Source organism: Cebidichthys violaceus, unplaced genomic scaffold (genome assembly GCF_023349555.1).
Source record: "Cebidichthys violaceus isolate CVI_PGR_0920_01 unplaced genomic scaffold, fCebVio1.0.p SCAF_16, whole genome shotgun sequence".
In the NCBI taxonomy this organism is placed as follows: Eukaryota; Metazoa; Chordata; class Actinopteri; order Perciformes; family Stichaeidae; genus Cebidichthys; species Cebidichthys violaceus.
Window position 1 is genome coordinate 3,526,430 of NW_027176329.1, and position 11,213 is coordinate 3,537,642.

At 42.3% G+C, this 11,213-nt stretch overlaps 4 non-coding genes across 4 annotated transcripts; all 4 read left to right on the forward strand.

Annotated features, from left to right (window-relative positions):
- The first annotated feature begins 6,980 nt into the window (after window positions 1–6,980).
- LOC137873311 (small nucleolar RNA SNORA8) lies at window positions 6,981–7,120 on the forward strand. The gene has a single exon (XR_011103163.1). It is a non-coding gene; the product is annotated as a small nucleolar RNA SNORA8 (small nucleolar RNA).
- Window positions 7,121–7,705: 585 nt separating this feature from the next.
- Window positions 7,706–7,839, forward strand: LOC137873319 (small nucleolar RNA SNORA18). The gene has a single exon (XR_011103170.1). It is a non-coding gene; the product is annotated as a small nucleolar RNA SNORA18 (small nucleolar RNA).
- Window positions 7,840–8,220: 381 nt separating this feature from the next.
- Window positions 8,221–8,356, forward strand: LOC137873312 (small nucleolar RNA SNORA8). Its single transcript, XR_011103164.1, has one exon. It is a non-coding gene; the product is annotated as a small nucleolar RNA SNORA8 (small nucleolar RNA).
- Window positions 8,357–8,724: 368 nt separating this feature from the next.
- LOC137873320 (small nucleolar RNA SNORA18) lies at window positions 8,725–8,858 on the forward strand. Its single transcript, XR_011103171.1, has one exon. It is a non-coding gene; the product is annotated as a small nucleolar RNA SNORA18 (small nucleolar RNA).
- The last annotated feature ends 2,355 nt before the right edge of the window (window positions 8,859–11,213 follow it).

The following is an 11,213-nucleotide window of genomic DNA, read 5'->3' on the forward strand; positions in this document are numbered from 1 at the left end:
CTAAAGCCTGCTTGTGTTGCTGTGTCATCTCTGAGGCGACATGTTTGATGTGTCTCTGGTCCTGTAGTCTGGGTGGTAGACCCCTGAACGATTTTACATTAGTTGGAGGTGCTCAGATGTTCCCATTGCTGGGGTGTAAATTGTAATACTTTAGTGAAATTGGTCCACTACTGTGCTGATGAAGATGAGTTATGTTTTATTTCCATAAGAGGATTATTTCAACTTTGTTTTTAAAGAGTGCCATGGTCTTCATCATGTTCTTTAGAAGTAAAGTTTACTTTATAGATATATCTTTATTTGGACTCTGGTTCAGTATACACGACTTAGACCATACTGACATTACTGACCTAGTAATACCATGAAGGAGAGATTCATAGACGATAAAGGGATGACACATAACTCCCTCTTAAGACCCTGTGCAACCTTCTATGAGCCTCTGGTGGAAGAATAGTCGGGTGACATAAAGAGGACATTTGTAAATGTTTGACAAACGGCCCAACAATGAGAATCTCTCTTTATCATAGACCTGACTACAAGCAATAGAAATAAAGCTTACACATAGTCAAAGACCCCCCCAAAAGACTTTACCTACAAGAGACTGGACTTATTGATGACTCCACCTGCAGCCTCTGCCAGCAACCTGCACATTCAGGCAGACCGCTGCAGCTAGAACCTCTTGAAGATGTTTTTCTTTCTGGTTGGTTTCAGTAAAGATTCTGCCTCTTTCTCTGATCTTGTAAGAACAATCAGTCTATTGATAAGGAAACTTGTCTTTTTGGAACTCCACTGATTTTGTATTAAAGTCAATTTCAATTCTTCACAATCCGTAGTTGTCTTAAAGGAAGACCTTCTTTCAGTGGTCTTAGATTAAAACTGCTTGCAGTCATCAGAGTGTTCCTGTCAGTGGGTTTAGTGGGAACACTTGTTTGTAGTTTTTTTCACCATTTTTCATTAATTTAACATCTAAAAAGGCATATGAGGGGCTGAAGGATCGATTGAAAAATAAAAGAGTTGACACAGATGAAGGAGGCGTTCAGCATATACAGGTTAGTATACTACATACAGACTTTTGTATGTTAACCCCTGCATTCCTTAATATTACCTTGCAGGTAGTATACAAGTACAATGCTGTCGGCCCGTAAAGACTAAGAGCCTGAATGCAAACAATGACAATAAGTAATGCTTGCCTGCCATATGCAGGAACGTGTTGATGGACCCCACTGCCCTACAGGGGGAGGAGGATGAGGGAGAGGACGAGGTGTGGGATGGGGACCCTCTGACCCTTGATGCTGACTCTTCTGATGATGAGCTAGATTAACCTCTTCCAGACATGCCCCTTTCATGCTAATCCTTTGCAGTTTGGGAAACCAAAAAACATGAATTTTTTGAAGTGATATTTTACCTATTCCGGTGTATTTTATTATTTCTTTTATTATTAATTATTATTATAATTTATTATTTTTATTATTTATTATTAAGTCATATTAATCTTCTTCAGCTGTTCTAACATTGTTGAAATTGAATACTGATGGATTTAAAATATTTCAGAAAAAACCGGACACTTTGTGACCTGTTTTCAAGAATGAAGATGTCATTTCAACGTAGACACACGTGGGGTCGCTATTCTGTCCGATACGTAAAAATAACGACGAAGAAGAAAACGAGGGGAAGTGACGTACTTCCTGTCCTACGTGAAAATATTCCCAGTTAAACATGGAAAGCAAATAATTCTATCTGCAAAGTGCGATCGTGTCGTGATCTATGTAGAAACAAGTGCGAACGTTTTGATATACAGTCTATGGTGCGAACACATCAGATGGTTAACAGTTCAAAAGCTACAAAAGGGATCCCAAGCTTGCGCGACATCCCAAAAATACAAAACGCTAGCGGGATAACGTAGAATGAAAATACGTACGTCACTTGGGAATCCCCATTGATGGAGTTGTATGACTCAGTTTAGGTAAAAAAAAAAACCTGCTGTTATGGTAAACACGAATAGTTCCTATGACACACATATCAATGGCAGACGCCTCGTGCTGTCATAATCTGCAGGAGATAAAAGAATATACGGGAATGAAATGAGCCCATTTATTAAAATAAGTAATGAGGTGGCGGCAGGACAGGTTAGTTAGCGATCAGCATGTCAAGGCCGTCCCAATACATTCTTAAAAGCACCTCTCACCTCAGGAAGGAATGGTAACAGAAAAATAACAAAGACCAGAGTACGCTTTATCCGATGAATGTCAGCCCGACGTGTGGTCGAGCGCGTTGTAGGAAACATGGCAAAGATATGTTGATTAGAAATGTATTTGTAATCCGTCAAACACAAACCTAATCAGGGAGGAAATACGTTCATGGACGTAATAAGAATGCGTTTTAGTCTTGGGGAACGTCATTTTTAGGAGACACGTTTGCAGAGTGTTCCTGTCAGCGAGTTTAGTGGGAACACTTGTTTGTAGTTTTTTTCACCATTTTTGATTAATTTAACATCTAAAAAGTTGATTGATCCAGAACTGAAATTTGTGTCAAAAGGGAGAGTTGGCGTCAAACTATTCAAATACATTTTGAATTCTTCCAGCTTCTCTTTTCACCACTGAACTCAAGACAAATATCATTACAGATCAGCCCCAAACTGTGATGTCATGACCACAGTGGTTATTGTGTTCAATACAATCCTTTTAAATTAGGACTCATCAAAATGACAGTAAATCTCGGTGAAAATCGACTCAGCTCTCTGTCACACAGGTGACAAGTTGATGCGGGTGATACATGCTATGGTTTGATCGCCAGTGATGTGATTCTATGATAGGATGCCTTGTTATATGTGTGAACATGTTTTTGGAAATGTATAAAAAGTGGTTTGTAACTTAGACTGCTTGCTCGGCCCCTGAAGAAGACACATGTGGACACGTTGGGCTTTTGATTCAGCACAATGTTGAAATAAATAGAGTGTGTGTGTGTGTGTGTGTGTGTGTGTGTGTGTGTGTGTGTGTGTGTGTGTGTGTGTGTGTGTGTGTGTGTGTGTGTGTGTGTGTGTGTGTGTGTGTTGCACTCGAGTCGAGGACAGTGCTTATCAGAATACACATATTTGATTGGCCGGCTACTTTAATACACAAAAATCAAAGCGCAGGTTAGACATTATTGTGATGTTCCGGACCTTTGCGTGAGGAAGTTCTCTCTAACTGGACCTCGTTGAATCTGTATTGACTACCCCTGGTCTGCGTAGTCTAATCCTGCTGACTTTAGCCATGACCGCACCAGGAAGAACTCAGCACCATCTTGTGGACTGAAAAAGCAACCGTTACCGAAAGGTTTCATTTGCATTTACAGTTAGGGATGTGACCATGTGACATTTTTATATCACGATCATTGTCAGAGGACATATCGCGGTTTCGTGGTATCCACAATTATTAACCAATATCATTAAACGCTATTTTTTCATCTGTAGTCTCTGAGCGGAGGCCACAAGAGCTGCACAGGTTACATACATTAAAGATCAGTTGTATCAGACGCATTCAGTGACTGCAGACCCTGACCGGCACCTCAGTGGTGAAGAATTCCTGATCCAGAGGCCGTTTAGCCCAAATGTTGTACAACTTTAACATGAGTCCCCTGCAGTGGAAGCTCTTGTTAAGCAGCTCTATAGCACTATACAAGTGCAGTCCATTTACCATTTACATGCTGTTAGAAACTCTCTCTGAGGCTGTGCTGCTAGCTTGTGAGTGAGCTACAATGAACCAATATTGGCCATAAACGGAAAGATTATGCTCGTCACTATATAAGTTAGGTATTTCATTTACGGATACATTTTGTGATTGTATTGCACTTAACCGAGTGTCCTCTCTGTGTCTGTCTCTACAGTGCTGCGCTGGAGGAGGAGCTGTCCGATGATTCTTTTCCCCCTGAAGACTTTGGAATCGTTTCAGGAATGTTGAATGTCAAATGGGACAGGATTGCACCGTGTCCTTGAACCTAAATGTCTGGTAATGTTGGTGCTGTGGGATGAAGTAACTGAGGGCTCCACACTGACACGGATTCATTTCGAGCTGGCTCATAAATACATAGAGAATCCTGCTTTAAATGGATTTTCACATAAACCTCTTCCCTGAGCTCCCACAGTAAATACTAAACATGCGAGTTCTCTTCAGACAAAGGTCAAATATCAAAATGGCAGCATGTGCTAATAAGAATGAGGAGTTTGTCCCCACAAAAAGACAACCAGAAGTTCTATTTAGTTCTAAACGCCTGCTAAAGAGCAGCTAACGTTAGTCCAATCAAGTTCTCTCCATTCCACTTTTCATTTAAAGCTAGTTATTCTGCCATGTTGGTAGAGGTTAGCAGATCACTGGTGTTCTGCCTTGACATGTCTTAAAAAGAGGCTACATAATATCAATATATTACCACCATATTTTCTGTAGGGCTCAGATATGGAGGATTCTAATCATCCTGATCGATATACTCAGTCTATTATGTTCACAGACATCTACTGCCCCAAATCTCAATCATCTCTCTGATCAAACTTCTAAAAATCTGCAGAGGTTGCTATGTGTGTTTTGTTGTTTGTATGTAAAAATGGACTCCTCATCCTTGGCGACTGTGGCTCAGTAGTGGAGCAGGGTCGTCCTTCAATCGGAAGGGGCTCCGCTAAGAATGTCTGCTGATAAAGTGGTGAACTCGTCATTGGTCTGACCACTACTACCACTTTTATTATTATTGTTATTAAATAGCAAATAGAGGAAATGCATGACTGCACCACAAAAACTATGATGACAAACAACGTGGATTACTAGCTTGGAAAAGCTGACCACAAAACACAATCGACTGACATAATAAGGCAGATAATATTCCCCCAGGGCTCCAAAAAGGAGTATGCCAGTAAAGCATGAAGCTCAGACTGCAGACCTCAGATAATGGTCTGTTTCAGGCATGCTGGAATGAGTATTTACAAAAGTCCTCTGACTTTAATATGAGGCCAGCAGATCGATTTCGAACACATTTGATATTCAGCCCGACTAAAGTGGTCGGATTTCCGAGCTGCCCTGAACGTATGAGTGTTTGTCGAAAAGTGGTTCAAACTGACGTAATTCATCCTATAAAAAGGTTTGCGTCACGTCACACGGTCCTCTTTCCACCGTTCTCTGCCAGGAGTCGACGAAGGAGAGCTCGCAGGTAAACATGAATGATGAAGTGTTTAACCGAACAGACTCGACATAAAGATATACATGTGGCCGCTGTTGATAAAGAACTTTAAGTTTGTGTATTTAAGTAGTCGCTTGAAACGTTACGTCCTCATATTTTGCGCACCACGTTGTACTTAACGCTAGTAACCGCAAAAAACTAGCTGGTAGCTAGCGTGATGCTAAAGTAGCTAACGGCTGACTTATTATGTGATTTTTATATATGTATAGTCTGTGTTGAGTGTATGGGGTTATGATTTAACTTGTTTTGAGTGTAACGTGAAACGAACGTGCACATTTAACGGTGGTATACCACGGTGGCTCGGCGCCTAACACCGTTCCCGGGTCTGCCATGCCGCTAATGCTCCTACGGCATGTACCGCCTCCTAACGGCAGGTGACAGTAAGTCAGAAAGGCACACCAGTAGCGCTGCTTGATGCAAATTAGCTTATCGTCCATGTTGTTGTTGGGATATATGCAAGGCTTTAGAAATGGAGGAAGAAACTGATAAAAGAGCTAACGTTAGCTGTAGCTGACAAGGCTTCTGTTAGCTTAGCCACCGTAGCCAGTCTGACTAATCGATAACGGAACTTTTGAGGCAACCAATCAAATAATATATTGTTTATTGGTGGAACAGGACTAATAAATCGTAATTTAAAGCATGCAGTCAAATTAAAAATAAGAGAATGGGAACTCTTTCATCCCAAACGCAACAAAGAATAGTAAGGGGGGCATCACAAGTCTCACATGAGCAAAGAGTTCTTTGAGATATCAAATGAGGTGAAATGCTTTTCAGTGAGGACCACACATCTGATCACTCGCCACAGTGACTTGTCAGTGGGGTTGTCCTGTGTAGTGGGCTGATCCCAGGACAGCTGTGGCTATATAACTGCAGGTTTTGCTTTCACCTCTGCACTCTTGGTTGCTGATCTGTGACAATGAGGCCTGGCACATTCACACACACCATTTGCTGGTTAAGAGATGCATGAAATAAGCAGCACTTACTAAAGTTACGAGCTGCTCTACATATAGGGCTTGAAACTGGTCTACATTGAAATCACCTCTCTCTGCAGGATATGACTGTACTGCTGCACGTGATGGGGGGGGAAGTTACCCTACAAGTTGTGCTGCCCTTCTGGGACATGAGGTACGTGTTTTTGGTCTCTGTAAACTGTTACTGTTGTTGGTGTCACGATTTTCCAAGGGTTGATTTGACTTATTTGTCATGTGACACAGAGGAGCTATATGGTAAACTGTTTGTCATCCACAAAGGGATCAGTGTAAACGATGGCCCTCTGTTGGCACAGTGTGAGCTCTGGTCCTGTCAGGTGGGCCGTAGAGCTCATACAGTGCATAGAGCAATTCATTCTCTTGCAACCCACTGCTGCTCCCTCTGTAGCAGTGTTACTTATGAGAACTGACAGCTGTTCATTTAAAAAAAAAAAAAAAAAAAAAAAAAAAAAAGTTCATGTATGTCATTAAATGTAACCAGTTTGTTGTCTTTGGCAGGTGCTGTGGACCTCAGGCCAGCTCGGTGAGTTGTCTTATAGAATAGGTGTTCTCTTTAAAGGTGTCATGATGATTGCTTATGTTCAACTGCTCTGAAGTGTGAGTGACAGCTGCCTCTCTGAACATGCCGCCCTGCTAATTGAGTACATGGGTGGTTCTGGAACATATTGTCACCTTCGTTGTGCCTCCTGCAGGTTTCCTCACTGGCCTGGGCTTAGGTGCAGATTCAACATCATGTAAGTACAGAGGCCATGAGACATTAATATTAATGGATGACTTCCAGAACATAACCAAAGCACTGTGTGGTATCTGCAGCCAGTTGGTTTCTCAGCTGGTTTGTTCAAAAATCAGTGCTAGACCAACTCAACATCTGGCATCGTTGGTCTCCATACATCCTGTGTTTGGAGTCCTGGTATGTTTGTTGAAACATGCTACTTAGAAAGCAATGTCTGTGCTTTATTCTTCGCACACGAGACTGTTCAATGGAGCGCCACTAGGCAGTGACTTCCATATAATTGTAGTGTTGACTGAGAACTGGGTGTGCACACAGATCCCACTTTTCCTCTCATCTAGTACCTAAACTGGGATGATACTGAGAACTGTATGAAAGTGCTTTTTGGTTTTCCTGTCAAAAATCTGTACTTCATATGTCTGGTAATGTGAGCCTGCAATAAGTCATTTCCTCTAAAAGGGAAATGAATGCATAATATAAGAAATGCATGTTTAACTATCAAGGTTACACTGTTTTATTGTCAATGTACAACATGGTTGCACAGCAGATTGCAGTCCCAAATGGACTCGTATGTGGAGGCTTAACCGCCAACCAAATATTCTTATGGAGGCTACTGCGTTGTGTTGTCCTCAAACAAAAGTCTGCAAAATCCTCCCATTTCTCACAGTGTGCTGTCCTGCCTTGTTCCAGGTTTCTGCTGCGTCAAAGGAGTGCCTCCTCGTTCCAGACCTCAGCAGGGATTCAGACGCCCAGGTGAGTGTTGTTGGGGATTGGCTGCGTGGTGAGAGCTGAGGCCTATCCCGACAGACCCTTAACTGTAGGGCCGCGTCGTTGGAAATGCCTCGCAGAGTAACTCTGTGGTTTCGCTTTACCCACATGTTCACTGCCATGAGCGTAGTGGGATATTACTGCAGGACACGTGTGGAGCGATCCTCAAGAACGGAACTAAGCGCATTTCTTGCAAACGGTGGCCTGTATTCATGCATAGGAAGTCTGGATTTTAGTCGTATAGAAGATGTTGCAATTGACTTTAAGAATTGTCGCTTTACATTTTGAAATGCTTATCTAAGAACTCGCTTGGTTTAGCCTGAGAGATGCACAGCTTTAGCGAACTAGATATCAGAGGAGGAGGTTGAACTTGTCTGTCTTGAGTTTTTGGTAAATGTTTGTTAACTGAAAGTTATTTTTGTCTTTAGTCCACTGTGATGGCGGAAGGTTGAGACTCGCGACAGCAGTAAGTGTATTTTTATTTTTTCTTCTGTGGTTTCCTGTATCTGGCCAATGATTGGCTGTACTTATCTCTGCACTGTTGTATCTGCAGCCAGTTGGTTCCTCAGCTGGTTTGTTCAAAAATCAGTGCTAGACCAACTCAGCATCTGGCATCGTTGGTCTCCATACGTCCTGTGTTTGGAGTCCTGGTATGTTTGTTGAAACACTCTTAAATGCAGCATTTGGAACGCTCCTCAAGCGTTTCCAGGTGGCTTTAGTACAGAACGGTCTTCATTTAGAATGAAGGCTCCCCTCTGAGCAGATACAGGTGCTCTGTGCTCAGTCACTGTTCTAATGCAGCCTAGATCTCCTGTCAACTGAATGAGGAATCTAGCGTAATGTTAGTTTTAGAGGACATTTCTACTCTGACCGTATGACTGAAGTGGAGCACAAACGTTCCTCACTTAAATCCTCATGTTTGTTCCTCCAGGTTTCTGTGGCAACAAAGCATGGCGTCCGGCCTCCAGAAGGATTCAACGGCCACGGTGAGTGGAGTGACGTAGCTAGAGGAGGCGTGGGTGGTGTTGGCCGCTGTGAGCTGAGGCCTATCCCGACAGACCCTTAACTGTAGGGCCGCGTCGTTGGAAATGCCTCGCAGAGTAAATCTGTAGTTTCGCTTTACCCACGTGTTCACTGCCATGAGCGTAGTGGGATATTACTGCAGGACACATGCTGGATTTGTATAATTATCAAATAACCAGAGTGAATCTGTTTATTGTTTAACTCTGTCCACATTCTATGCAGAAACTCGTTGACATGTTTTCCTCTTTGGTACATTGCAATCAGTGGTGTTTGTTTATATGCACCATCACAGGTTGAAACATGAAGGAAAGAATTGATAGTTTGGTAATTTGGATGAAATGAACTTGATCGAATTAATTTATTTTCAGAATAGTGGGGGCATCCTGGAGACTTGGCTTGAAGAAATCAAAAAGAGTGTGGCCGTCCTCCCAATGTAAGTATGCTTTCAGTGTGTGTGTGGGTGGTCATATACCAAGGCTCTCAGGACTGTGTGTGGGTGTGGGGGTGGGGGTGTGGGTGTGGTGTCATGGTCATATACCAAGGCTCTCAGGACTCTCCATTCCTGACTTGCTGTGGAATTGACCAGAAACTAAAATCCATCCCACTGGGCTTCTACAGCATCCTGCTGAGATGACCTGGTGGGAACATGAGGTCTGTAAACCTGCTGTCTGTGTCGTCGTTCAGTCAAACTGATGATGAAGACTTGGTAGACTGACTGTAGCTCCAGGGACATGACTACCGTTGAGCCTAACAGCTGGACCGTTTCTTGTTTTCAGGTTGCTGGTGAGCCGTTGGTGACGGGCTGCCATTCACTAGAAGGAGCTCTCTACCCAGATGACTGGTTCATAAAGGCAGCTGTGTCTATTACTGTGTACTCTGTAACAAATAAAATGTCAAAGACTAACTCGCCTCTTTTATTCTCTATGAAAAAATGAGCATTGAAAATGTCTTAATGGCATGTAACATGTAGTGAGCTGACTCTTTTATTCAGGGTGACTTATAATCTACGTGAAGTCACCATGCAGAAATACTCAAGCATCATGTAACTACATAAAGTTCACCAAATAGTCTGAACTGCTTATGGCCCATTTCATAAAACTGACCTGGAACCTAACTAATCAGGTTGGGTTTAGGTGGTTTATTAATTTCGTGCACTAATTTTCAAAGGCAACAACTTGTAACCTCTACTAGCCCCTTCAGGTCACTTTCCCAGCTCAAGTTGCTGTAATATCTCAGTTTTAACAAAGTTTACTTTATGGAACTGAATCAACAATGAGCCAGACTAACTAAAATAAGCCTGGCTTAATTTGGCAAACTGGCTCCTTGTTGCGGTCTCACAATACTGTTTGGGTTGAAGACCATCCAGGCTGCAGAGGTCGGGTGTGACGTGCTGCCACAGCAGCCAGGAGGGAGCTGTAGTTGTCCAGCATGAATGGACCAGAAGCTGTCTCCTGGTCCATGGAGACCTCATCTAAAGACGCAGGCTGTTACTGGTCACAGCCGGGGACATGGCAGGTCAGCAGCTTGCGTTCCGCCTGCCTTGCTTGCTCTTAAATGTTAGTCACTTTACTATTACTCACTGGTCCATCACAGATCCAAGCTTCCAGCTGTAGCAGCACATTCCCTCCACTAGAGAGCAGTATATTTACACCAGCAGAATGACTGTGGCCCTGTTGACTTCAGGTATGCCACAATATGTTCTACCTCAGAGGCTGACAAACCTGCACATTCATTGGTCTGGTTTTGATTGGCTCACAAGCAATGGCTCAAATAGTTCCCTCTATCAACAAAACATCACATAAGGCAGCTGGTTATCGTCACCTGATCACTCAAGCTTCTCTGTGCACTTCACTCATCATATGCTCTGTTTTGAAGTCAGGAAGAGCACGAGTGAGTTTATCCTGAGCTTTCATTCTCGGTGACGGAAGAAGCCATCGACTTTTGACAACCACCTTTCACTTCTTCCTTTCCTCTCTTCATGGGCGGATTATGAGACAAGGGGCCCCTGGGCACACATGGAATGGGGCCCCCACCCCTCCCACTGAGGAGCAAGATCCTCAGACTGAAATGATGATTTTATCAATTTTATTTTTTGAGATAACATAAATTTGACTAGTCATAATTCCAGTTCAAGATATCTTAATTAAAAAGTTTGATCTAGTGAGAATGATGTAGATATCTTGTACTGGAGTTAGGAATAGTCATAATTTAGTTATAGATATCTATAATCAAGTTAGATATCTTTACATTCATTTTGATTAGGGATATCTCAAAGTATATAATATATTTAAATTGTATTCTGCCTAGTCAAAATATGAATCAGTTTTGATTAGGTGAAATGGCATTGCAGATAACTTAAAGACACACAAAAAATGTCTTTTTAATTTAAAAAAATGTTTTTTATCTTTAATTTGTATTAATTAATTAATCAATTTAATTAAAAAGACAATACCCACCACAGCCAGAACCTGTTCACCTGCTGCTGTCTGGAGAGAAACAGAAGT